Source organism: Mauremys reevesii, linkage group 6 (assembly GCF_016161935.1).
Source record: "Mauremys reevesii isolate NIE-2019 linkage group 6, ASM1616193v1, whole genome shotgun sequence".
Lineage (NCBI taxonomy): Eukaryota > Metazoa > Chordata > Testudines > Geoemydidae > Mauremys > Mauremys reevesii.
Window position 1 is genome coordinate 34,190,049 of NC_052628.1, and position 27,483 is coordinate 34,217,531.

At 42.7% G+C, this 27,483-nt stretch overlaps 1 protein-coding gene across 4 annotated transcripts in view; it reads left to right on the plus strand.

Annotated features, from left to right (window-relative positions):
• The first annotated feature begins 11,374 nt into the window (after positions 1–11,374).
• The window catches only part of GPBP1 (GC-rich promoter binding protein 1), a 61,300-nt gene continuing 45,191 nt past the window's right edge, over positions 11,375–27,483 (plus strand). Inside the window, exons 1-4 of one of the 4 annotated variants that reach the window (XM_039543796.1) lie at positions 11,375–11,595; positions 12,727–12,973; positions 13,513–13,789; positions 14,550–14,618. The gene's annotated coding sequence lies outside the window, so the exon portion shown is untranslated. The remainder of the gene's footprint in view (positions 11,596–12,726; positions 12,974–13,512; positions 13,790–14,549; positions 14,619–27,483) is intronic. The other 3 variants (XM_039543797.1, XM_039543798.1, XM_039543799.1) reach the window with 3 other exon arrangements.

Below are 27,483 nucleotides of genomic sequence, written 5' to 3' on the forward strand. Positions count from 1 at the left end.
GACAATTTCTGGGCAAAGAATGGACATGTCTGAGAGAAAAGGGTTTAGGTGTGAGCTTCAGCATGCAATTACTGCTTGGACGTGTGCTTGTTGGACAGGAACTATCTCGTTGTTACATGTGTCTGCAGTGCCTAGTACAAAGGGGCTGGGACTTTCAGGTGCAATTGCAACGCAAATAATTAGATACATGCTCCTTTCTTTGCCCTTGCTCCTGCTAAAAGGCAATGTTCTCATTATTGCAGGATTAATAGAGTTTAAGGCCAGCAGAGACTATTGTGGTCATCTAGTTTGAACTCCTGTCTAACACAGGCCATAGAACTTCAACAAAATAATTCCCAGAGAAGATTTTAGAAAAGGAGCTAGTCTTGATTTAAAATTGCTAATGATGTCAAATCTGTTGTGACCCCTGTGTAAATTTTTGATGAGTAATTATTGATTGAAACAATTTACCTTTATTTCCAGTCTGAATTTGTTTAGCTTCAACTTCCAGCCATTGGATTGCGTTACACCTTTTTCTGCTAACTTGAAGAACCCATTATTAAATGTTTGTTTCCTCAAGTAGGTACCTATAATCGAATCACCCCTTAACCTTCTCTTTGCTAAGCTAAATAGATTGAGCTCCTTGAATCTGTCACTATAAGTCACATTTTCTAATCCTTTAATCATTCTCATAGCTCTTCTCTGAACCCTCTCCAATTATTCAACATCCTCTTTAACTTGTGGGCCCCAGAACTGGACACAGTGTTCCAGCAGTGGTCACACCAGTACCAAATAAAGAGGTAAAATAACCTCTCTACTACTCAAGATTCCCCTGTTTATGCATCCCAGGCTCCCATTAGCTTTTTTGGCTACAGCATCAGATTGGTAGCTCATGTTCAGATGATTATCCATAATGACACCCAAATCTCTTTCAGAGTCACTACCTCCCAGGATAGAATCCTCCCATCCTGTAAGTATGGGCCTACATTATTTGTTCCCAGATGAATACATGTACATTTAGCCTTATTAAAACACACTGCTTGTACCCAGTTTACCAAGCAATCTGGATTGTTCTGAATCAGTGACCTGTCCTCTTCATTTTTTACCACTCCCCCAATTTTTGTATCATCTGTAAACTTTATCAGTGATGACTTTGTTTTCTTCCAGGCAGTGATTAATTTGAACTAGAACTTGCCAGGGCTGAGCCCCGACACCTCTAGGCTTGGCAGTTTATAGCCCCAGCACCTCTGGGCTTGCTGCATCAGTTATGAAAGTAAAAAAGTTGCTTGAGCCCTGGCACCTAATTGCTTGAGTCCCAGCACCTTTCATTACAAATTAAGCACTGCTGCCAGGTCATTAATAAAGATGTTAAACAGCACAGAGCCAAGAAACGATCCCTGCAGGACCACAGTGCAAACAGATCTGCTCAATTACTCTTACTGTTACTTTCTGAGACCTATCAGGGCCAGGGACTGCAGTGGTCTTTGGCCTGATCATTGCTTTTGACTTTGCACTTACATACCCCATGCCAGTGCTGAGCTACATCAAGCCTATTATCACTGTAACCTTTGACACGCAGATACATATGTAAAACTTTATCTAACAGCAAACCTTTCAGTTGCCTTTCTGGATAAAGAATACCATAACGTATGCTATTGAGGAGTAATTATTGTAAACATCTTTAATAAAGGTAAAAACTTAAACCTCCTTCTGTGTGTGGTTTTTTAATACATTTACCTTGAGGGAATGAATCAAGTTGCCATGTGGAAAGATATTTCACTAGGCTCCCATACATACATTTCACAATAACGTTAATGACCACTGTGGCTGCTGCTTTTAAGACCTCACATGAGATTTTTGGTGAACCAGAATCAGGGCCGGCTCTAGTGTTTTTGCTGCCCCAAGCAGTGAAGAAAAAAAAAAAAAAGCCGCGATCGGCAGCACTTCAGCAGCAGCTCTACCACCACCGCTTCATTCTTTGGCGGCAATTCAGTGGCCAGTCCTTCCCCCCTGAGAGGGACTGAGGGACCCGCCGCCGAATTGCTGCCAAAGACCTGGGCGTGCCGCCCCTTTGTGCTGGCCGGCCCAAGCGCCTGCTTGCTGCGCTAGTGCCTGGAGCCGGCCCTGACCAGAATGTAGGTACCAGAATCAGGATATTACTGTAACCCTCTTGCCAGTTGACATTAAGGGATTCTGGGGTCTCACTGGGTTGACTCATTTGCTTTAGTGGAGCCTAGTTAGGCTGGGTGTCTGACTCCTCCAGGGGTCAGCCAGCCCGCCATGATAGGGCTGCTGGTAGGTTGTTTTCCATGAAAGGGCCTTGGGTTTGGTTGTGGAACTCACTCAATAACTTTAGTCCAAAATAGCCTTTATCTTGATCTTCAGGTCATGCTGCAAAATCCATCATCTGTTTGTTATGATTTCTTTCTATTTAGATGTTTAAAAAGAAAACAACCTCACAAACGAAATAAGAGCTATAGATGCCCTGACAGCAATAAAGGTCCCAATCCTACAAAGACTTATGCATGTGCTGACATTGTGAGTAGTACTATTGAAGTCTATGGGATGGCCTGCAATGTGTAAAATTAAGCATGTGCATGTTTGGGGCCTATGTTTGCAATCCACATGAAGAACCATCCCATAGCACAATAAAATAACAAAAATCAACACTACTGTAAAATATGGAAACACTGTTGAGGGGGTTCTGTGTGAGCAATGATATTTTTGGGGCGATGAGGAGGGTCCTTTCAGGTTAATTTTTGATTGGCCAATTTTGGCTAGTTACGTGGAGTTATGCAGCTCGATTTAAAACAGGCACTCTTTAAATATTTGTATATAAATTACAAGAAATTAGAGGAGATTTCAGTTTTAAACAGGAATTAATTCTATTTAGACCCAGGTAAACAGGTGTATAGATCTATACATACAGATTTGTAAAGTGAAAGTAATGACATATAGGGACCAGGTTTTCTGTTTAATACACATTATCTTATTTTACTTTGTACACATGTAAGGTAAACCTATGCACTGTGTAATGAATGAGGTAACAGGATAGGTTTAATTTTTATTTTGTTTTTCTGGTAAAATAGTTCATAACTTTTTAATTTAATGGAAATTGTGTCCTTCGTCATCAAATACCTCTTAGTACTGTTCACAAATAGGTTAATTTCCATAGGTACACTTATTTGGAAGTTGTGTGTGTGTTTGTTTAAAAAAAACAGCCTTGGTTTTTGTTTTGTTTTGTTGTTGTTGCTGGATAATCCAATACCATTCAAGCCAATTTATCTCTTCCAATTTATTGTAAGGAAGCATGAAGCCTGTGTTGGAGGCAAGACCAGAAAACAAATAAGGCAAAGTCTATGTAGAATATCTAATCAGGGAAATACAATGACTTATGTAAAAAGATATTCTTATTCTCAATAAATACCAGACTTGAAACTGTCCCTTTAAAACTTCATATCTTATAGGACACCTGAAAGATTAATAATAAAAAAAAACTTTTAAGAAAGGGAGGTTTGGGTTTTCTTTTTTAAGAAACTTTAAGGTCAAAAGTAAGGAAATAAATCCTTGACCTGTATCATTATCTTCCTGCAGGACAAAATCTCTGCAGAGATCCCCTGGCAAGAATCTCCACATGCTGTTTCATTGGGTGTATAGAAAAGGCTAAGGGGCCTGCCCCTGAGTTTGGCAGATCCCCAGAAATCTGTGCAGATATCTGGCATCCAAGCTGAGTTAGGGTCATTAAAACAAGTTCCCATGCCTCTGCACCAGCTCTGGTTCCTAATACCCCTTCTATCTCTTGCTTCCTGGCAGTGCAATTCCATTGGAGCCATGCTACCAAGAAAGTGCCACAGCTGCTTTCAGGGACCCTGGGAAAAGATAACAGCCAGTTGTTGTATGATCTCTTCCAGATAACCTTCCTAGGACTGGAGAGGGATAATGTATTCTCTCACTGTCTGTACTCCTAGCCTGCACACACCCACCCCAAGGTTCCCAGTTCCCTATTCTCTCTCTGGACCACAGTGGGAAAGCACAGTATTTGCCCCATGCTCGTTATATGTTGAAATGGTCTGTGCTGCCTTTGTATTTAAAAGTGTGCCCATCCATGAAAATGTTATTTGCCCAAGACTTTTTCTGATCTATCTCCTTCCTGTACACTCCACATGCTTCTGAATGTCCCTGTAAAACAGTGTTGAGCCAGGAGAACAAAATATGTTTTTCATGATTTATAATAGAATTTTAAAGATCTAAATCAGGGGTGGCCAGCCTATGGCTCTTTAGAAGTTAATATGCGGCTCCTTGTATAGGCACCGACTCTGGGGCTGGAGCTACAGGCGCCAACTTTCTAATATGCCAGGGTGTGCTCACTGCTCAACCTCTGGCTCTGCCACAGGCTCTGTCCCCACTACCCACCCCTTCCTGCCCCCTCCCCTGAGCCTGCTGTGCCCTCACTCCTCCCCCTCCCCACCCCAGATCCTCCTGCACAACACAAAATAGCTGATCAGGAGGTAGGGTGAGGGAAGGAGAGGAGAGGGCTACCAGTAGGCGGGAGGTGCTGGGAACAGCTGGGAGGGTGTGTGTGTGGAGCTGATGGGGGGGCTGCTGACATATTACTGTGGCTCTTTGGCAATGTACATTGGTAAATTCTGGCTCCTTCTCAGGCTCAGGTTGGCCACCCCTGGTCTAAATAAGGTAACATAATAAAACATTGTTTTTCATTTTTTTCCCCATGTCAGTGCTCTGCCTCAAAGCCTTTCACTGCACAAATTAGCTTTTTATAATATGTATTATTTGCTGGCATAGTAGGCCAAATTCATCCCTAGTTTAGTCTAGTTCCTCTGAAGGCAAAAGAGTTATGTCAGGGATTAATCTGATCCCATGAGAGTTGGAACAGCTAGGGTCATTGTTATTTCTAGCAATTTCACATCAGTGGTATTTTTTCTTAATTTTCCTATATAAGCAGATAGCCAGTTCTACCACTAGTTTTGAGCGAACTTTTAAAAAAGTTAATGCACACTATGGTATATATCTTCAGATTGACCTTAACTGAGCATCAACTTTTTGTACCTGCAACTATTTGTGTTTGCATTTTGGATCCTTTACCCAAATCTATATGCACTGTGAGTAGTCCCATTACTTCAATGGGACTAGTTGAGTACTCACAATGTACAAAATGAAACATCAAGGGAGAAATCTGGCCCCACTGAAGTCAATGGAAGTTTGGTCATGGACTTCAATAGGGCTAGGATCTAACCCCAAATTGTTGCAGGATTAGGGCCCTGGTTTGCACTAGAGTAGAAATGTCATATTTTGTTTTTACAAATTAATATAATATAAATCAAAACAATTTCCTCTTAATATTTTCTAAAGTAATTTCCACTGCAGGCAATCAAAAGCTTTTTGTATGGCTAGTATTATTAACATAATCACAGAAAATATAATAACTAATTTGGTGGGAGGATTAATTTAGAAGAGATGCATAGCCTTTTGCTGTCTGTCTCTGTTTTTGGTAAATCCACACTGCACAATGCATGCAAAGCTACACAGCATTCAAACGTAGCGAGACCTGATCCAAAGCCCATTGAAATCAATAGAAAAATTCCCATTGACTTAAACGTACCTTTGGTGGGCTGACACTACTGCTTTTACTGGGTATAATTTTACTGTTACTTTGTGCTCTCCTCCTCCTCCTCCTCCCTGTTGTCATATGCTGAGACAGTAAGCTCCTTGGGGGCAGGGACTTGTTTTTATGATGTGTGTGTATAGCATTTAGCACAATTGTCTTGATTCATGATATGGGCCTCTAGGTGCTACTGCCATACAAATTATTACTAACTGAGCTAAATGTGTTAGATTCATTACAGCTCAGCCTATATGTTGCTGTGCTGACAAATATTTTTAATAACAAAACTAAACAGTGGTAGCAACTTTAGGCCTATGGAATGTATGCCATTGTATTTTTGCTCTACTACTGGCCCCACTCCTGATTTACAGTCAACCTGCCAGATAGAGTACTATCCTTGATTCCCATCCATGGGTTCTTTAAGACTCTGGTGACAGCAGCCCACAGAAGAGACCGAATTCCTTAGTGCCTTTCCATCTTCCCTTTGGAAAGATGAACTTTTATGGCACTAGTAGCTGAAAATCAAACACCAAAACCTACATAATCCCACAGTTTGGGGGAGTGGAATGAGGTTGCAGAAAGTTGGGAAGTAGCCGGAAGAGAGGGGGTATAATGGTCATGGGTGAGGAGGGTGCTGGGTGTGGCTCTGAATGTGTTAGTTTGTATAGGGCCTCAAAAAAAAAACAAAAAAACACCAACACCACAGGGTGATTCCTGCTGGATAGTGAGAGCTCTGTTTTTCAAGATGCTTGATATAACTAAAAAAAAAGACCCAATCCTGCAGCTCTTACTCAGACAATACAGTTGAACCCTCTTATGTCGCTGGCCTAGGGGTTTGCCAAAAAGCGTCGAGATAACCGATGATCGAGATAAACAAAAACCAATATGGCGGCAATACATTAACATGTGCTTGAAATTTCTTTATATGATGCGTGTTAATAAATGAGAATGTACATGCACATGTTTTTGAGGTTTTTTACACAACAGCGCGCGATTTGTTTGATGATGGAAGGCGGGGCGGGGGGCGGGCTGGGGCCGGGGGGCGGGGGGCGGGGGGGGGGGTGGGGGGGGGGGGGGGGGGGGGCGGGGGCGGAACGGCGGCTGGAGCGGGAGAGAGGAGCGGGCGGCGGCGGGGGGGTGGGGGTGGGGGGGGGGGGAGGGGGGGCTATCAGGGTATTAGGTTCGCGAGATTAAAAAATCGACATAGAAACCCATAAGACAAAGAGACAGAGAAAAGGTCGACTTAATAGGAATGGCAAGTTAACCAAGTAAAGGAAGAGAGAGATACTGTACTTCCATTGATGACAGCGGGAGTTTTGGCTAAGCTAAGAATTGCAGCATTAGACCCCCAAGCTATCAATGCAGAGCTCAATATACATGGAATTGAAAGTGTCTCTACAGAATAATTAAAGACTTTTAATAAAATTGAGGTTAACTACTCAGCAATGATTTGAAATAAAATTAAGCTGCATAGCCATCTGAGCCTGGTACTTTTCTAATGTTTAAAGAGAAGAAAGCACTTGACATTTTTTTTCACTTTCTAATTTTCTCTGGTTTTTATTCTTTTACATAATTTTATCAAATAATATAAAAATGATCTATTTTGGCAGCATGTACTTTTTCATAATAAGTTTTAAAAAATTGTAACTTGGCAGGATTTAGAAGACATTTTAAAATTAGCCTATAATATAGGAACTTATAACAATTTTAAGCTCATAAAGGGAACTGCAAATAATGGAGATGCAGAATCAAATTCAAATGATAAAAATACTTGCCAATATCTATTTTAATGACAATTACACATAATTTTCTGTTTAATTTTTCATTGTATTAATTGCAGAATCATTTTACCTTTCCTTACATCATATTTTCATCTCCACAGACTTATACTGAAATAATTTTATCTAAAAATGTGATTTCAAAGTGTCAAGAAGTTTAACCAGAAATTTTACAGTTGCCAAAGTTACCGATAGCTCTAAAATAGATACAAGTAAAATTATTTCAAATTAATTGAACACATTTTCCTATACATATATAAATTTGAACTATTTTAAATCTAATTTATAGAAACCTAATGAAACCTCTCAATGCTTTTTAAAATTTAAATCACAAGAATTAAAATATTGTTTTCCCAATCTCAAAATCCAATTGGTGCAGGTTTCTCACCCAATTGCATTTAATAGCTCTGATTAAATTTCCTGACAACTCCTGCTACCTTTGTTAGAATTAGTATGGTCCTAAAGTAGCTGATCTGCTTCCACGGGATCCCAGGATGTAGGGATCTCAATCCTGCAAACCCTGACGTACATGCTTAACTTTAATAACAAAATGCAACTAACTCATGTGGCTATAGTTAAGCACATGCATAAGCCTTTGCAGGCTCAGTTCCTGAATTGCCTTTAATTCCCTCTTATGGTTATGATCCCTAGCTGGAAGAAGATATAGGTTTGATCATAATCTTTAAGAAAAGGTTTAGGACTCATTCATCTGTAGATCTCCGCTTCAGGATGCCATGAATTTATTTGTGTAGCTACCTCCTTAATCCATGTTTTTACAAGTTATGACCAATTTTGGCACCATTAAGCTAAACACTGGGAACACCCCATTTTTTACCACAAAATGACTAATGTTTTTGGCAAGAAGAATATGTAACAAAGAAAGAATGTTGCTAACTTTGTATTTGACTGGAAGTATTTGAAGGAAGTACTTCTTCACACAATCTACAGTCAGCCCATGGAGCTCGTTGACAAGAGGATGTTGTAAAGGCTAAAACTATAATTGGGTTCAAAAAAGAATTACATAAGTTAATGGAGGATAGGTCCATCAATGGCTATTAGCCAAGCTGGTCAGGGATGAAACCCTATGCTGTCACTGCGAGAAGCTAGGCCTGGATGACAGCAGATGGATCACTTGCTAATTGCCCTGTTCTGTTCATTCCGTCTGAAGCATTTGACTGGCCACTGTGGGAAGATGGGATACTGGGAGAGGTGGACCATTGTCTGATCCAGTATGGCAATTCTTATGACTGTAGCTGAGTTCTAGGACAGGAGTATGGTTTTGCTTTAGGGGCATTGGAGGTGTTAGGGCAGGGGTGGGCAAACTTTTTGGCCCGAGGGCCACATTGGGGTTGCAAAACTGTATGGAGGGCTGGGTAGGGAAGGCTGTGCGTCCCCCAACAGCCTGGCTCCTGCCCCTATCCGCCCCCTCCCACTTCCCGCCCCCTGACTGCCCCCCTCAGAACTCCCGACCCATCCAACCCCCAGCTCGTTGTCCCCTAACCACCCCCTCCCAGAACCCCCCACACCTAACCACCCCCTGGAACCCCACCCCCTATCCAACTGCCCCATTCCCTGTCCTCTGACTGCCCCCTGACCCCTATCCACATCCCCGCCCTGACAGGCCCCCCAGGACCCCACGCTTATCCAACCCTCCCTGTTCCCTGTCCTCTGACCACACCCCCGCCCCCTGACAGGCCCTCCAGGACTCCCACACTTATCCAACCCCCCCGTTCCCCATCCTCTGACCGCTCCCGCAACCTCTGCCCCTTATCCAACGCCCTGGCCCCGGCCCCCTTACCATGCCTCTCAGAGCAGCATGTCTGGCAGCTGCACTGCCCAGCCAGAGCCAAACACCCTGCCGTGCTGCTCTGCAGGAGCGCCCAACCCCGCCGCCCAGAGCGCTGCCTGTGGGATAGCAGGGGAGGGGCCGGGGGGGTAGCCTCCTGGGCTGGGAGCTCAGGGGCCGGGCAGGACAGTCCTGCGGGCCGTAGTTTGCCCACCTCTGTGTTAGGGTATGTCATGAATGAATCCATGGAGTCTGCATGGTGCACAAAGCTGTGAATGTGTGTGATTGGAAGTGTGCAGTGAAGTGATAGAAAATATGTTGTGCCCTAATGAGGAATAACTAAACAGGATGGGAGAAGACAATGATTGCTTCCTTCACTTTCTATCTTATTCTTTTCAGAGCAAGATCCTTATTGAAGAAAAGCAACAAGAAGAAAAATAGATGGAAACAAAATTAAAAGGGGTTTATATGGCAGAGTGAATTATAGTAGAACCTCAGAGTTACGAACACCTCTGGAATGGAGGTTGTTTGTAACTCTGAAATGTTTGTAACTGAACAAAATGTTGTGGTTGTTTTTTCAAAAGTTTACAACTGAACATTGACTTAATACTGCTTTGAAAGTTTACTGTGCAGAAGAAAAATGTTGCTTTCCCTTTATGTTTTAGTAGTTTGCGTTTAGCACAGTATTGTACTATATTTGCTTTATTTATTTTTATCTCTGCTTCTGATTGTGTATTTTTGGTTCCAAATGAGGTGTGTGGTTGACTGGTCAGTTCGTATCAATGGTGTTTGTAACTCTGAGGTTCTACTGTAGTGCATTGTCTTTCACCGCAAATTGTGCTGATGGATGAAATGAAAATGAATTTGTCCCCATTTGCTCACATTACAAAACTACTGTACAATGGGCAGTCTCCGCTTAAGGGCTACATTCTTCCCTCCACTAATGCAAGCTGAGGAGAATACAGACCATCAGAATCCACTGGGAGTGGGCTGAGAGGGGAGAAATGCCAGTTCCATGTCATGCTCTATGCCTCCCTGGGACCACATGGAAGCTCCTCTATTGCAGCTCTGTGGGGTTTGTTCTCCGTGCATGGGTATTTGGAACTAGAGCAGGGAGGAATGGAGCCAGGGATCAGCTGCTTGCCATAGCAATGCTCCCTTGCAAAACTCAGTGGGAATTCTGAATGTGCAGGATTGTATTTTTAATTATTGTCATACATGTCCCATGACTATTAAATGCAGGATGACCAATGGACAAATTTCAACCCCTTACACCCATAGGGGCAGCTGCATGGTGGGTGAGGATTTGCCCAGGGAAAAGACTTTAGTACTACTGTTCTGCCAAAGAAGGGTAGCTTTAAATACTGGCCGGAATACCACAAAGGCTCCAGTGGTGGACTGTTTGAGTTACTTAGTCCACACTCTCTCCAAGGCTGTCACTTTTGGTTGTCTTTGAGCCTGGTGGTTTCCAGTAACTAGGCTCCGCTGGCTTGTGATGATGGCAGACCCAGATCACTATTGCCAACTCCAAATGTTCACAACTCAAGTTAAGCGCACTCCCCACCCCTCCCTCCCATGAGATTGGTTTAAAATAATCAGATTTTTAACAAAATAACACTTTGAGGTCTCTTTGTTTGCCCACTGGTTATAGATTATAAAAGCAAAACCCTCTACTGCTAGCCGCAGTCTGTTTTCTCTTTAAGTCACTCATCGCTAATAGGTCTATCACCGCAGAGGTGCATTGTAACTAAATTCCACTATCGTGGAGAACTAAAGATTGCTCTCAAATTTCACACTGTGCCTCAATCACAGAGTAACAACGATCTGTGTTCTCCTCCACAGCCAGCGCAATACACAGCACAGCCTCGTACCCGGGCCGCTCCTGCTTGGCAGTCCCCAGGTGTTATAACACCAGAGACAGTGGGGTCACGAGGGATACTATTAATTAGGATTAATTAACTCGCCTTGTTGCGTCCCACGGGGGTGAGCCGCGCTCGGGAACTCCACACTCCCAGATCAGAGGCAGGCGGCGCGCGCTGGGGATTCCCCTTCAGCTGTTCTCAGAACGTTCGGGATTGTTCCGGGTGACGTCACAGCACGGGGGGCTCCCCGCTGGCTCAGGTGGCGCGGTGGGGGAGGGGCGGAGCAGACGGCGGGGGTTCCTTGAAACTCCTCCACGGCGTGGGCTGGCGCCTCTTGAAACTCCTCCCATTTGCCTTACGGGTGGCTGGCCTGCTGGGGCCCGTCCCGCGGCGTCGGCTGGGCGCGCTGGCTCTCGCGAGGTTTGGGCGCAGAGCATTGCGGCTCGGAGCGGCGCCATTTTGGGAGCGAGGCGAGTTGTGTGACTGTGTGTGGAGACGCGGCAAAAGGAGCTTTCAAATCTGGGACCCTCCGCTCTCTGCGTGCCGCCGCCGGGACCAGCCAGCCGGGTACGGCCCGGGGCAGGCCCGAGGGGCTGCGGGAGGCGGGCTCTAGGCTCCGCTCGCGGCGGGGGCAGGGAGCTCCGTGGAGGGGAATCCCCGTTGTGGATGGGGGCTAGTGGCCTCCATGCGGTGGTGGGCAGGGGTCCGGGCCCGGCGGCTCCGTGCGGGGAGGGGGAGCTGGGGGGCTGGTATGGGGCAGGGGAGCTGGGCTGTGTTGAGGGGTAACAGGCGCAGGAATGATCCCCTTGCTGCCTGGTGGGGGGCTCCCGAGTGGGAGTGGGTCCCACGGGGGGCTTCCTAGCACGGGGAGCCTCTCTCCTGCCCCCCCTTCGGGCGCTTCATTGTTGGTGGTCTGTCTCCCCACGCCTGGGCAGCCGCGGCGCTTCTGGCCTCTGGGTTTGAACACGGGGCTTTGCCGGGGGAGGGGGGGCTGAGGCGGTAAGTGCTTGGCTGAGGGGCAGCAATCGACCCCGAGTGAGGATTTTAAACATCTAGACAAATCCAGCGTGCGACGCTCGAGGCGAATCCCTCCGGGAAAGTGTCTCCTTGCCACTGTGCGTGTGTGTCTGTGGGGTGGTGGCGGCGGCAGTAAATACGCTTCCACCGTTGCCTTAAAAACAAACGCATTCAATTCAAAGCTCTCACGTTGGTGTGTGAGCTAATCCCGACGGCAGCCTGTGCGTTCTACTCCCGTTTATTTCTCTTCCCTAGTGGGAGGGCTGGAGGGATTTCCCAGGTAGCTCTCTAATGTCTGGAGGGTTGGTGTTTTTCCGTTTGGCATTTTTAACCTAAGATCAGCAGCTTCCTCTTTTGGTGTAACACTTTTTTTTAATGAAAATGAGAAATCTGTGTGCCTTCCTGTTTGGTTTCTCTTAGGAGGGGGAGCAAACGTCTGTTTGTATTAGGGCAAGAAGAAAGTTCAGCGTGCACAGCATATTTATTGATATTGTGCTCTGTTCACTAGGAAATGTCTGCTTCTTCCTTGTTCCTCTTTTCTCTGTCATGTGAATGAAGGTTGAATTGACACTTATGAACACTGCATTTTTTTTAAGATGTGAGATTAGTTTTATAGGCAAATACAGTATATAATTGAACTTTCAGAAAGGAAAACTGATTTTTTTCCCCTCCCTCCTGTAGGCAATTTGGATTATAAAGGCTATCTGGATATTTAGAGCCTTTCCCTTCAGTTTGTCGTGGCGGGGGAGGAAGGTGGACATTGACCTGCAGCCTTTGTTTCAGTTGAAGAGGAGAAAAAATAACTGGACATGGACCTGGAATTATGATTTATTCAGTCAAGTCCTCCTCAACAGGCTTCTGAAACCGTCAGAAGACGTCTAAGAAGTAAATTGAAAGCTTGTGAAGTCTTGAATTTCTCTACTCAAAAGTACGAGACACCTCATCCGTGTACACTTGTCCACATGGAATGGATAATTGGTTAAATTTATTAAGCTCAGCATACTTCTGCTGTCAAAATTAAAGTTTTTTTCTTCTTCGAATTAAAAAAAATCAGGCACTGGCTAAGATACGTTTGAGTCATATGCATAACTAGTTTTGTCAACTCGTTTTAGATTGCATTAAATGTAATCCTTGGTTCTGTTTAAACACGGCTGAAGAGTTTCATGGCAGATATTTTTACCTTTATTTTATTTTTTAAATATTCTGACAGCCTTTTTTACTTTGCAATGAAATCTATTTTCTAAATGAAGAGACTAATAGAACTTTGTTTTTCCTTTTCCTTTTTTCTTTTATATTTTATTTGAGTTTTTTGGTATAATGTTGTCAGCAATCAATATGGCGGTATCCAGATAGCTATTATTTTCAGCCTCTATGAGCTGAAGCTTAGAAATGTTCTTCAGTTCAGATGTGAAATTTGGCTTTTCAGTTTTACTCTTGGTGTCATAAAAGGTATATTTATTTCATCAGGAGCCGATGCTCTTTATAGTGAGATGTACATGGAATATTAAAGAGAAGAGGCTGCAAAAAAGATAGAACAAGCTTCTTAAATCAGACTTGGGAAATTTTGGAAATAGATTTGTGAAGGCTGTAAATGAGAAGGATGGGTAGCTGATTTCTAAGAGGTGAACTCTCAAATAGCTACTGATGTAGTATCTTCAAGGACTCGGGCTATTATTTCAAGGAAAACAAACTGGAAAATACAAATTACACTGAACTAACACCTTGTACAGTCATCTTGGATTTTGTAAGTATTGTACTGTGCATGAATCAATATACGTTTGAATAAACACACGCAATAAATGTTAAGCTGTTTTTGAAAGCCCTCATATGAGCTCACAGTCCAATTTTCACTTGCACTGTTTAGTAACTAGCAAGGTCTGTAAATACTGGAAGCTGTTGCAAGAAGAAATAGCATTAACTGGAGAAAATCTTATGTGATTTTGAGGATTTGCTTTAATTTTTTAGGTATTCTGTGTCTTTTTGTTTACATTGTATCCTGAACATCAAGGAGTTAATACCTTTGACTAAGTTGACTGAGCAGCATACAGATGGAAAAAAATTAATTTCTCAATACACACACTACAGCATAGAAACTTTTCATAAGGTTGCGTGAAGTGATAGAAGCTTAAGATCTTGCACAGTTTTGCGCTATGTAGCTAAATTGATTTCTTGCAGTGTGTGTTAAGAATTAAGAGTGGAGACAGTAGTTCCTGTCCACGCTCAGGTTTTGATAAAACATGTGTTTAAGCAGGCTGACTTCTTTAAGTTGTATTCAGAGAAATATGATGGGTTTTAACCCTCTGTCTAGTTCCTGAAAGCTCCCTTGATTTTTCTGATTCATTAGATACCAACCGGCTGCTTAATTCAATTTAACATCTTTACTGTTAAATTTATTGCTGTTGCTCTTTTTCACTGGAAACATGCGGTAGCTTTATTACAAGAAACAGTTTTCCTATTAATTGTAAATACATTTACTGCAATATTTTGAATTAATTTCTCTGCAGGTTTGCTTTCAACAGATCCACTACTGCCTCAAGAAAAAATTAAGATGGACAAAACAACCTAGTTGAAAAGTCAGTGGTAACTTTATTCAGCGTTTATCTTGTATTTCATACATAAAGATCATGTTGACCTAGGTTTAAATAATTAAAGCACTATTTGTAGTCTGGCACCTTTACTGAAGTGGCCATATTTTCATAATTTTCTCTTTAAGCTCCAGGGCTCTAAAATGGGATCTGGGTCAGTGTCTTGAAGGGAAGCCTTGTGTACAAGCAATTTTAAATGAATGTGAAGCTGTGCCTAGATGACTGTATTGGAGTTGCTTTTCTATATGCTGATATTTTGACCAGGAATGAAAGATGTTGTTTTAAATAGGCCTACTTCATAGGGCCTGTGTTCGGGTTCCTCCTGAGTGCTGGAGGAGCTTTATACTGAATAGAGTGAGGAGATTTTATTCTGAAGTGCCATCTTATTTGGCTTCTGCTGAATCATAATCTATTGTGTTCACCATCATTAAAGGGTTAGGATCTAGTCATGGTTCTAGGGTAGTTTCAGGTGTTCTACCTACTCCCAAATCCCATAGCCAAATTTGGTGTGTTTTTTACACTAATTCTCCTATTTTTTTTCTAAAGTGTTTCTTTCCTCCTTTGCTTAACCCATGCAATCGTGAGAAAATGATTAAAGGTCTGATCCTGTAATAAGCTCTGCATGGGTGGATCCCTATGCCTGTGAGGAACCCCATGGAAGTTAGTTGGGCTCTACACTGACTCATGGCTCTCTCATAGTGGAGTTCATTGAGTGACTGGGGGCTAATTGATCATAAAGGATAATTTGTGAGATGGGCTATACATAAAGTACTATAAATTTATAAAGTACGCAAACTAAAACACAGAGAAATTCCTTTCTTAAATCTTTCAGTTCTAATAATACATTACTATATTGCTTCAAGTATGTTAAAAAAAAATTCATCCATAAGTGATGCTGGTGTTTCCTTAAATTACCTATCTATAGGTTCCATACTACACCTCTACCCCGATATAACGCTGTCCTTGGGAGCCAAAAAACCTTACTGTGTTATAGGTGAAACCATGTTATATCAAACTTGCTTTGATCCGCCGGAGTGCGCAGCCCCACCCCCTGGAGCGCTGTTTTACTGTGTTGTATCCGAATTCATGTTATATCGGGCTGCATTATATTGGGGTAGAGGTGTACTGCCCATCAATGTAGTATCTAAGTGTCTTCAATTTAAAACTCATAGTAATAGGAAAGTCCCTAATGCTTTTCAAGCTACTGATTTCCAGTGTTACTACAATTTGTTCTTGATCAGGTTTTCTCATTGAAATCAAGCCCTTTTCAACCCTGGGACATTCATTCTGTGGAGTGATTTCCCTTTCTCTGGCTGGTTCTACCCTAGTTCTCTATCTGGTATATAGGAGGGTGTCCTTCACTCTTGGTAAATTGACTTCATTCTTTACACTTTCCTAGTTGCTGACAGTGGGAGAGCTTTTCTTTTCACTACTGTCTCCTAACTTAGGACCCCAGGATGATCTCACTTGAGAGCTAAGTATCCTGCTTTGCATGCATATGTATTGGACATAGTATGAAGCTCTCCTGTACTTGTTAATGTATCTCTTGATGGGACATGGCACCTTGACCAAAATTCATACAGGTAGGTAGGGCCTACTAAGGAAAAAACTGCCACCATGCTGGTCCACTACAGTACCTCTTCTATATGGATATTTTAAAAATTTTGATAGCACTTACTAGGCTGCAGCACTTTGCAGATAGGTATGAAGATGAGGTCCCTTCCCTGAAGAACTTTATAGTATAACATTTGGCTTAAACACATTCATTGTACTGGTATAACTGTCAGGGCTGTAGGATTTTTATCAATATAGTTATCCTGGTACAACCCCAGGGCAGTGGTTCTCAAACTTTTTTTTTCCCTACAGACCACTTGAAAATTGCTGAGGGTTTCGGCAGACCACTTAATGATCTTTCCAAATGTTGTTTGTACGTTAGCTAACTATTGTAAAGCGCTTTTGGATAAAAGCGCTATATAAAAAACAAACTTAATAATCAACATTTTTTTGTTCAACAAATAAAAGCACACAACTCATATTTTAATATTACTAATCTTACCTTTCTAATGCGATGAATGTGTCCTCTCTCCCCTATCTTTCCCAGTCCCAGCTCGAGGGCTGCCGTGGCAGAGGTCTCTTCCTCTGTTCCCAACCGCAGGAGCTAGGAGGAGGGGGGGGGTGTCTCTCCCCTGCCACAGCAGCTACAGAGATGACGCTGGGAAGGAGACCTGTCTCTCCCTGGCAGCTGCAGCCCTGGACCTGGGGAAATTTGCCTCTTTCTCTGGCTGCCGCAGCCATGCACATCCCAAATTACCCCATTCCTTCTTTTCACCCCACTGCCCCCTTCCATCTGCCCCCTATTACCCCTCCCCCCCCCCCATGCCACCACCTCATCTTACATATGCATCTTCTCCAGGATCCAGGCACCTAATTAGTGGAGCCATGCCTGCACAGCTTGACTAATTAGGTAGGTGGCCATTCTCTTGTGTGCAGGCCTGCACCTTAGAGGGAACTATCCATGGACCTCCTGAATGGAACTCACAGACCACAGTTTGAGAACCTCTGCCCTAGGGCATGGAGTCGTATTGCTATAAAGGAGTCTTATACTGATACAGCTTATTTCCCTTGCAGTACGCAAATAAGCGATACATATATAAGCTTTTATCGTTAGACATGGCCTAAAGAGGAAACATGCAAACAGATTAATGGGATGTAGTGAATGTCATGATATGGGGAGGTTGAGCAGATGTCCTGCTTTGCGATTTGTTTGGATTTTTGTCTACTTTAAGATTTTGCACTACTATCTGTCACTGTAATGAGTTTCTTCCATGTAAAATAAATATGAATAGAACAGATTGGCAATAGATAAATCCCTCATGGACTTCTGGAGTTTGCTATTCTTGTTTTGTTTAATTTTTAGTAATCTGAGTTAATGTTGTTCTTCTGTGGGGAGGATTAGTTGCGATAGGCCTCTTTGTATTGAGCACTAGGGTTATAAAATGGTGCAACAATACTATACTGTAACACAATACTATAGTTTATAGTAATGCTTTGCCGTTAGTCTGTCTTGACAGTGATTGTGACATCAGTCATTGACTATCATACAGTGAGGTGCCTGAATTGGTATGGTGCTACAGGCCCTTTGTTTCTTTTTCATAATACACATGGACAGCTCCACAGTTGGCTGCCTTCCCATACTGAGGAGGTTGTATGCAGGCTGACTGCTGCATTCGTGGCAGTTCTCTACTGCCTTCAGTATCCAATATATACTCTACTCCTTTTTCAATCACTTTATATTGTCACTGTACATAAACAAATAGGAGCTATTATATTTTTAACACAGCTTAGATGAACCTTGGAAACTAGACATTCAGCAGCTGAAGCATTTAGTGCAATAAGTGCATTGACCCTCCTGCATAGGGAAGTAGATCAGGATTTAATTAGCTTCTATCTGCAAGGTGCTGCAGGTGCAAAACTGACTAGTGTCTCTCAGTTTCTCTAAGTCCTTTTGTATGTGTAAAGGCTGCAGCAAAGGATTAAACAGCAAAAATCAAGAAAACGGGGGAGAATACAAAAGGGGAGAAATGAGGAAAGATGTGTGGATGGATGGAATTCCATAGGATACAGAAAAGTTTGTGAAATATGATAGTAATAGTCTTAACACTAGTGCCCCACAAACTTTGTAGCAGTGACAGATTCTTAAACCGTTGTATAGGGTTCAAAAAAGAACTAGATAAGTTCATGGAGGATAAGTCCATCAGTGGCTATTAGCCAGGATGTTTGTCAGAAGCTGGGAATGAGTGACAGGGGCACCTGGCATTGGCCACTTTTGGAAGACAGGATACTGGACTAGATAGACCTTTCGTCTGACCCAGTATGGCCATTCATATGTAGGGATTCAGGACTCTTCTGTTTAGTCATCTTGATGTCAGGTTCTTAAGGTCTGTGTACAAATGCAGAAGTATTTTTGCTAAATGACCCTGAAGTTTGGTCACGTATGTCCAGTTAGCTACAGTGTAAGGCATTGTCTATACTAGAGAAATGCATTGGTTTAACTAAATAGATTTAAAAAACAGTTGGCTTAGTTCAGCTGGTGCACTTCTTTGGTATGTACATGGTTTGAATATGAAAGGGGGTGAAAGTGTTTCTCTCAGGTAAATGGTATAAGGGACAGGGATGGAGAGGTCTTTCTTCTCCCTCACCCCCAAAAACCCCAACCTTCTAGGAGCAGCCAGTGTTGATAGAGCTTAGCCTGATTTTATAGTTTTATGTATAAACTTGCCAAATCCCAGTAAGTGAGTAAGTTTAGAATATGTACAGTGTCTGTGTGCACACTCTACTTGGAGCAGAGGGAGAATTCCACCTGCATATATGTTTCTATTGTTGGTTATGAGAGACACCAAAGTTTACATGTGTTATCAAAGTGTACTTAGGGAGCCCAACCATATTACCATTTAAAAAACAACAAAAAAACTCCATGCACATCAGAAAGTGTCTGACAAATAACTTAACAGTTCTACATTTTTTTAACTAGTAATCACAGGAAATAACTACGGGGGTGTGCGGGGAGCTTGGCGGGCTACAGCACGTAACTCTGCAGCCCGCGGGCCACATGTTTGAGACCCCTATTCTAGAAGATAGAACTGGTGCAACATGTAGATTTTTTTAAAATGGTTTTGGTCATTTTTGGCGGTTATTTGTAATGAGTAAATATTTATGTACAAACAGTTAATGATGAGAAACTTCTTCAAAAAATTTTACTGGGTGCCCTATGGCTATGTAACAGGAGGTTTTTAAGTGCAGCTGTTGACATGTAGGCCTAGTCTACACTTAAATGTTATGTTGGTATAGCTACGATGCTCAGGGGTGTGAAAAATTCACACCTCTGAGTAGTGTAGCTGTGCTGATGTTTAACCCCGGGGTATACATAGCTAGGTTGATGAAAGAATGCTTCTGTCACCAACTCTGAGTGGTAGCAGCTAGGAGTTCCTACAGCTACGTGAAAACCCCTTCTGTCACTGTAGGAAGTGTCTACACTATGGCACTGTAATGCTGATAATGTAGACATGGCAATAATGGTTAATGTATAGCAGCTGTTGGTTCAGACAGTCTTCATTGGGAGTTGCACTTACATCCACCATTTACCCCATCTTTTTGCGTTACCAAACCCTCACTTAAACATTCAAAAAACAAAAATCCAAGGAATTTAATATACAAAAACCTTTGTGAAACAGGTAGGGATGCCCTGTACTATGTGCCTGACTCAAATCCACAAAAGCAAAAAAATGAAAAGTTAAATTGTTCAACAGTACATAATCTCTTTTCTTTTACCTTCAGGCACATACTAGGCATTACCGCTACTACCGCATGCCACAGACCATGCAGTGCAAGCTTAGCTCTGCTCCCCAACGGTCTCCAACCTTCCTTCTCTCCCCTTTCCAAAGCTATTTCATCCCTGCACAGCTATACCAAGCATTCACAACTGATAGTGTGAGGTGGTGGTAGATCAGTAAAGCGTTTTGTAGTGAGGGTAGTCTAAGGGGCAGAGTTAAGGTTTCGGTGCATGGCTGTTGTGTACTGTAGTTATTTTAGTAGTAAGATATGAGTCTGTGGGTAAATGAGAAGAGGATATATACTGTTAAACTACCTAACTTTTCATTTCCTTGCTTATGTTAGGTATGTTGTGTGTAGAGCCCTAACTTCTTCACAATAAAGATTTTTTTTTTTGTGCGCGCACATCTCCCTTTTTAGTTTCTGCTTCTTACTAGAGCCTTCATTCTGTACATCAGTACTTTTATATCTACTATTAACCATTCTGCTGTGAGCATCCAGAGATTTGAACTCCCTTCTCCTGCTTTAAAGTGTAGCTTCAGAGGGAATTGTCAACTTGAAATTTATTCAATTAAAACAAAAAAAGCTAAGTAGTCTTAAATATTGCATCTGCCTGTGGCCATCCTTATTGATTTTTTTTTATTACAATCATATTTCTCTGTTCTAATTTTTTTTCTCTTCTGCTGAGTCCCCCCAAGACAGTGAAATGTAGGCCTGGTCTACACTAAGGTTAGGCTGACACAGCTATGTTGCTCAGGGTGTGAAAAACCCTCTCCCCTGAGTGAAATAGTTACGCCAAACTGACCCCTGGTGCAGACAGTGCTAGGTGGACAGAAGAATTCTTCCAATGACCTAGCTACTGCCTCTTGCGGAGATGGATTACCTCTGCCAATGGGAAAGCACCTCTCGTCGGCCTAGGTAGTGTCTACACTGAAATGCTACAGCTGTAGCCGCTGCAGCATTTCGAGTGTAGCCAAGCCCTTAGTTTCACTTGTAAATTCAATTAATCAAGTTATATGTGAAGTACTGAACTATATTTCCAGTCTTTTGCTTATGGTGAGCTTGAGTTTCACTTGTTTTAATAGATTAAAACAATTGCTTGTCTTTTTTTTAAAAAGCTTGTTTCCATTTAAAATTGAACTGCTCAAACTTCTAAAGTATGTGTCTCCCAAATAGGAAGAGATGTAAAGTTAGTCACTAAGCTTTTAGAAACCATCTATTTGGTGGTCCTGTTGCTATCATTCTGGCTATCCACCTCTCTTTCACTATGTACTGTAATATATTTACAATGTTAACCTAAAATCAACTTTTTTTTAAAATGCGAAGATCTTTGTTTAGTCTTTATACAACTACATGTTGCTATCTAGTGGCTTTTAAATAGCATTTGTCACTGATATTTGAGCACTTCATAATTAATTAATTTAGCCTCAGTACCTTTTTAAGCTACGGAAGTATTTCTATTTGGTAGCTAAAGAAATTCAGAGGTTGACTTGCCTGAGGTCGCACACTGGAAATCTGTGCCAGAGCTGGCACAATCTTCTGAATCCCCACCTGATGCTTTAACTAAAGGACTATCATTCCTGTCTTCAATTCGAAACTGGTTAAGCAAGTTAAACAAGACACATTTTAAATTTTTGTGGGGATGGCCTCTATAATCTAATGTCCTTCCTCTGATCTGAATTAGGCCTGACATGGTTTCCTTAGCTCTTCTTTGCTTTGGAGGAAGAGTTCAATTAACTGCTTGTAATACTATACTGGTATGACTTTGTTTTTTAAGATGTTTTTTGTAGCTAAGGAATGTGTACAGGCCTTTGAACTGGAGCACCTGGCCTCTTAGTGCAGTTAACACCTCACGTCCCCTATGGCTTTTGCTATAAAGTTTTAAGAAGAACATTGTATTAGTGGGTCAGGTAGAGAAATGCAACTGAACTTTTAAATTGTTTGAGTACTAGAAGTGTCCTGCTTTTATTTGTTTACTTTTCCAGTGATCTCTACTTTAATTGCCTTATGTAAGCATGCTACTGGATAACCTATGATTCAGCCTTTAAAATTGAAACACCTGAATCCTTAGTTGCCAGAGATGAGGTCTCAAGTTAATGCAGATTAGTTGCAGGGTATATCTTGCTTTTGATATTTTTGAAGGAAAGTGAATTGGCCTTTGAAAAGAGGTCCTGGCACTTGAGCTTCACAACTAGCAAGCCAACAATTTATAATATTTTAAGGGTAGAATTTTAGTCTTGAAACAGGATCAGGGAGGTGATGTTACTTAGAATCATAGAATATCAGGGTTGGAAGGGACCTCCGGAGGTCATCTAGTCCAACCCCCTGCTCAAAGCAGGACCAATCCCCAGACAGATTTTTACCCCAGTTCCCTAAATGGCCCCCTCAAGGATTGAACTCACAACCCTGGGTTTAGCAGGTCAATGTTCAAATCACTAAGCTATCCCTCCTCCCTACTTCTATATGTGCTATTGGTGAGCCTGTTCCTAGAATATTGTGTCCATTTTCAATGTCAGCACTTCTAAAAGGATGGTGAAATATTGGAGAGGGTTCAAGAAAATGCTACAATAATTCAAGTTTTTGAAAACAAACTTTATTCATTGAGAGACCCGAGGAGCTCAATATGATGACTGACAGACCTTGATCACAAACTACAAAAGAATAGTATCGGGGGTAGCCGTGTTAGTCTGGATCTGTAAAATCAGCAAAGAGTCCTGTGGCACCTTTATAGACCAGGCCCGCACAACTCGTAAAGCGGTGAGGGCCATATTACTCGAAAGAAAACAGCTGAGTGCCGAATCCCCCCCACCCAGTGCTGCCAAGCCCTCTCCCAACACAACACCCCCCCCAGTGCCACCCAGCCCCCCGAAATACTCCCCCGAGTACCGCCTGCCCCGTGGAAACAAACCCTCCTTCCCCAGCGCTGCCCCACCGAAACAGCAGTATTGAACCTTGGTAATGTGTTATAGTGGGCCCCTAAGGTAGTATAATTAAGGTAAAAGAAAAATGTCTTTTTGCTAGAAGTAGAATAAGATCTTCCCCCAACTTTGTAATCAGTTGCCCTGTTGAATGAATGAGGGGTGAATGATGAAGGCGTGGAAGGCAGCACCTCCAGACAGCTGCAACCCTTGGAGAGGGTATGGGAGCCAGACCAGATCAGTAGAACAAGTCAGCCACTGACTCCTCACTCGCCTCCTGAAACCCCTCCCCCCCCCCTGGTTTGCCTACTCACCCCCTGTCACTGCCTGCCCACTCGCTTCCTCAGCCCCCCACCTCCCTGGCTTGCCTCCTCACCCCCCTGCGCCTGCCTGCCTGCCTCTTCAGCCCCCTCCCTCACCCACTGCTTGCCTGCTCACCCCCCCGCGGGCCACACAGTGAGCCCACGCAGGCCGCATGTTGTGCAGGCCTGTTATAGACCAACAGACGTATTGGAGCATGAGCTTTCGTGGGTGAATACTCAATGAATACTCATGCTCCAATACGTCTGTTGGTCTAATGTGCTACAGGACTCTTTTGTTACAAAGGAATAAGAGATTTGATACTGGGGATTTCTGTAACCTAATAAGAAAATGCAAAACAAGATTGTATCTGGAAGTTGAAACTAGGAAAAGTCAAAATAAGGGACACACTTGAACAGTGTGAGGGTAATTAATGATGTTGGCTAAATAACAATTAGTTTGGGTGCAGTTTCATCATCGCTTGATAATGTCTTCAAATCCATGTAGGATGCCTTTCTAAAAGGTATTACTCTAGTTCAGCCACAAGTTACTGTGCTCAATGCAGGAGTCACTGCATGAAGTTCTATGACCTGTGTGTTGTATAGGAGATCAGATTAGATGATGATCCTTTCTGGCATTAAAATCTGAGCCTTGCTTTTTGTTACTTTACCTCACTCTAAGGTTAAGAGGTGTTTGATTTAATTTTGAAATTAAGCATTTTTACATAAATCAAACACTGTTGGAACCAGGCCTTGAGAAACCTTGGTCACCCAGAGCAAATAGCAGTCTTTATTACAAAGAGTGTGCCGAGTTGGGGTGATGAATCACTGTCCCTTTTTCTGGCAGGGGAAGTCGGTGGGGAGTACAAAGTACCCAACTGCTGTTGCTCCTTTAATGGAGGCAGCGAGTGAGCAGATCAGTCTCTGGAGCCAGTTTTTTTCATAGATTTCATAGAATATCACGGTTTGAGGATGGGAAGACCCTGGGAGGAGCAGAGCAGCACTGACACTATATGTGTCACTGAATGGAAGGGGAAGGCAGGAAGGAGTGTGGCCCCAGGGTAACTTCTCTCTTCCCAGAATGGGACTGGTGGGTTGAGGACTGGCAAAGAGCAGGATTAACTCTGGCCTGCTGCATCTCTAAGAGGAAGGATGCGGGTGAGGAGGAGTGCAGGAGGCAGAGGGGCCTGTGGCATGCCCAGGAGAGCAAAGAGAATAGAGGTTTGCAAGGCTCTCCTGCTGCTAAGAGATGATGGTGATGGACAGAACTGATTTTTAGGTATGGAACTCGTGAGTGAAGATGTGTTGATGGAAATGAAATACATATAGCCTTTGTAGAGTGGTGGCAGGGGTAGTGCTTGCTCTGTTTGGTAGGCTCTGAGCTGAGAGGTGAAAACATTATCTAAAAGATTGCTAGGTCAGTCTTTCAGGCTATTTAAACTGTTATTAACATGCTAACAGAGCCATGCAGACTACTTAAAAGCATTTCAACCAATTGTGTGATGAATGCACATTTAATCTTTGTTCCAAGAAGGTTGAATTTATTTACATTTGCTTTCTGTGTTGTATCTCTTAACAGCCTGAGAATTGCTAAATGTCTAAAAATGAGGTGGCTTAAGTCTTACTATTCTGAATGATAAAGACACTTGAAGGTATTCATTATTGATATAATCTGACATTCTCATTAAGGCTCTGTCAAAACATCTAATATTAGTATTCAACAATGAGTGTCCTCAAAATCAGCTTTGTTCAGCAAGAGGAAACAATCTTTTTCCTGGCAGATCAGAAGTACAAATCATGCTTAGCAAGAGGAAAGGTGTATTTCTAACCAACAAAGAGTGAATCATATTTCTGGGGGTGGGGGTGTTCGTTTTTTGTTGTAACTACTTTAGAAACTAGGACTCTCAAATTTTCATTTTGTTAGCTTATTCTCTTTTGGAATGTAGTGCCTGTTGGCTAAGATAAGCGTAGTATCTCCAGGCCCATTTCCATTAGAGCAAGTGGCTTATGTTTTATTGTGCTGATGAGTTTTAACTGGCAGATGATTGATTTACTTAGTCCCCAGTTGACACTTAATGCCAGTCTTCAGTTCTGAAGCTGCTATTCTTTCTGATGTTGGAAAGATGTCCAAAGTAATGTGGACTGTTTGTATTTATTAACATACATAATAGTTGGTATGCTTATTTAGTGCTTGAATAGACTGTATCAGAGCTGGTAGTATAGCTGTGAGAGCTGAGTTAAATTCTGTCGAATATGGTTGGATCTATATCACTGTGGATAAAGAATTTTTTCCCCACCATGCAGCCTGCTAACTAAACTGTACTTTAAATGCCTCCAAATCATATATGTAGTTCATAGCACAGATTTTTGCAGCTGGCTGACACCAGTTTGCAACTCCTGGGTGTGCCTCCTTCAGTTAGCTGGATGGACAGTAGCAGAGCCAAACTGACACTTTAATTCCCTGTGTTTGGCATTTGCTTCCTGTCCTCTGCAATTCCTGGTTCCTTTCTCCACCAGCAAAGATACTTCATGGTGTTCCCCCCACCCCCTCAGTGGGGATGGCAGGAGAGAAGCCAGGAGGGTTCCCCCCGTTTTCTGACTCTTGTCATGAGATAGGGAAATGTGGACTGCCATCAGAATTTCCCAGGATTTGCTAACACACTTTGTCAAAAAATAAACCTACCTAAAGAGCCATATCCATATCAAAGCTACCCTAGACACACCAACCCCCTATGTGAAGGTAGATTCAGAGCCTTTTGTGGACCACCTCCTCTTTTAACACTCCTATTATACTGTTTTTAATTTCTGTGAAACTGCAAGAGGAACTCCATAGTCCACAGCTTGAGACCATAATTCTACCCTATTGCTATCAGCTTTTAATATAGTTGGATAGGGAGTGCATGTGAATCTAATGGATGACTTTACTGGAAACATTCAATTTGGCAGTGAAGAGGTACACTTTTCTTTAAAATAGGTGGTATTAAAGTCTCAGACAGGAGTGGATAAACTTTATATAATGTGGTGTTAAAGTCTCAGAGGTGTTACTCTTCCATTAGCTTTCAGAATATAAACTTATACCCCCCTCTAGAGGTTTGTTTCATAAGTCCCTCTTGAACTAAATAGCCCTTGAAATGGATCCTTTTGGAGCCTGCCAATGCTTCTTGCAATGCTGGCCAAAGTGACTATTTTTTACAAACCCAGAGGGGTTTCTCTTTCGGGTTATTCAGGGTCTGGTCGCCCAAGGTGGCCAGTCCTGCCATATCCTACATCCATATCAGCTGTCATGAATTGTTGTAATCACCACGAGATTCCTTAGGAAAAATGTAGGGGTAGATTGGAAAAGAGACAGTAGGAAAAAAGGACGTTGCAGAGGAAAGTGACCTCTTGGAATAGCAATAAAGAGTCCTGTGGCACCTTATAGACCAACAGACATATTGGAGCATAAGCTTTCGTGGGTGAATATCCACTTAGTCAGATGCATGTAGTGGAAATTACCTCTTGGAACAGGTATCTTCAGAATCTTAAGCCAGCAGTAAAAGGAATTTACTGATCTGTTTCAAGGGCTGGTAACTCGCAGTCGAGTCTTCTAGTCAAAATTCTGCTAGTGCTTTTATGCACTGACCACGTGTTCTGGTATTGCTCTCAAGGCTATCATGGCTGCAGACTCAGCAGTTTGAAGCAAGCCATTACTGGGTCAGCCCCATAGACTTGACTCACACCATCAAGTCATCAGGTCTCCATAGTCCTGAGCATTGCTGCTCAGGCTCTTCACCGTTTCCTGTGACCTCACTGTGAACAGTCTTGGGGACTGGCCGGAGAAGTGGCTCTGCTCTTGTGTGGTCTGCCATTCCAACAGCTTTAAGTGGCCAGTTCTTAGTGCCTGAGGCACTGAATCCCAAGACTTCAGACTATCCCAGCGTGGACAGAAGAGATTGTGTAGAACATCTACGCCAGAATCCCGGCATTTTCAACAGAAAGGTTGTAGGGTGACTTTTCAAAGCCTTAGCATATACGATTGTGTGTCTTGACTACAGGGTTTAATGCTTATTGCAACCCTGAAGGAGAGGGCAGCAGAGCCTCATTGGTCACCTCCAAAAAGAAAAGTGTTACTGGCAGGTGTCCCAGAGAGTCTGAGGTCTCTATAGTGCTGCCCTGATAATTAGATCCAATTAAGAGAGTCAGTTGAGAACAGATTCTTCCACCTTAAAAATGATCAGGATTCAATTGAGGGAATTTACAGGCCTCAAAAAGGAAGGTGCAGTCTCCGTACCAGCTGGGTAACCATGCCTCAGGGACTCAGGAGGAGAC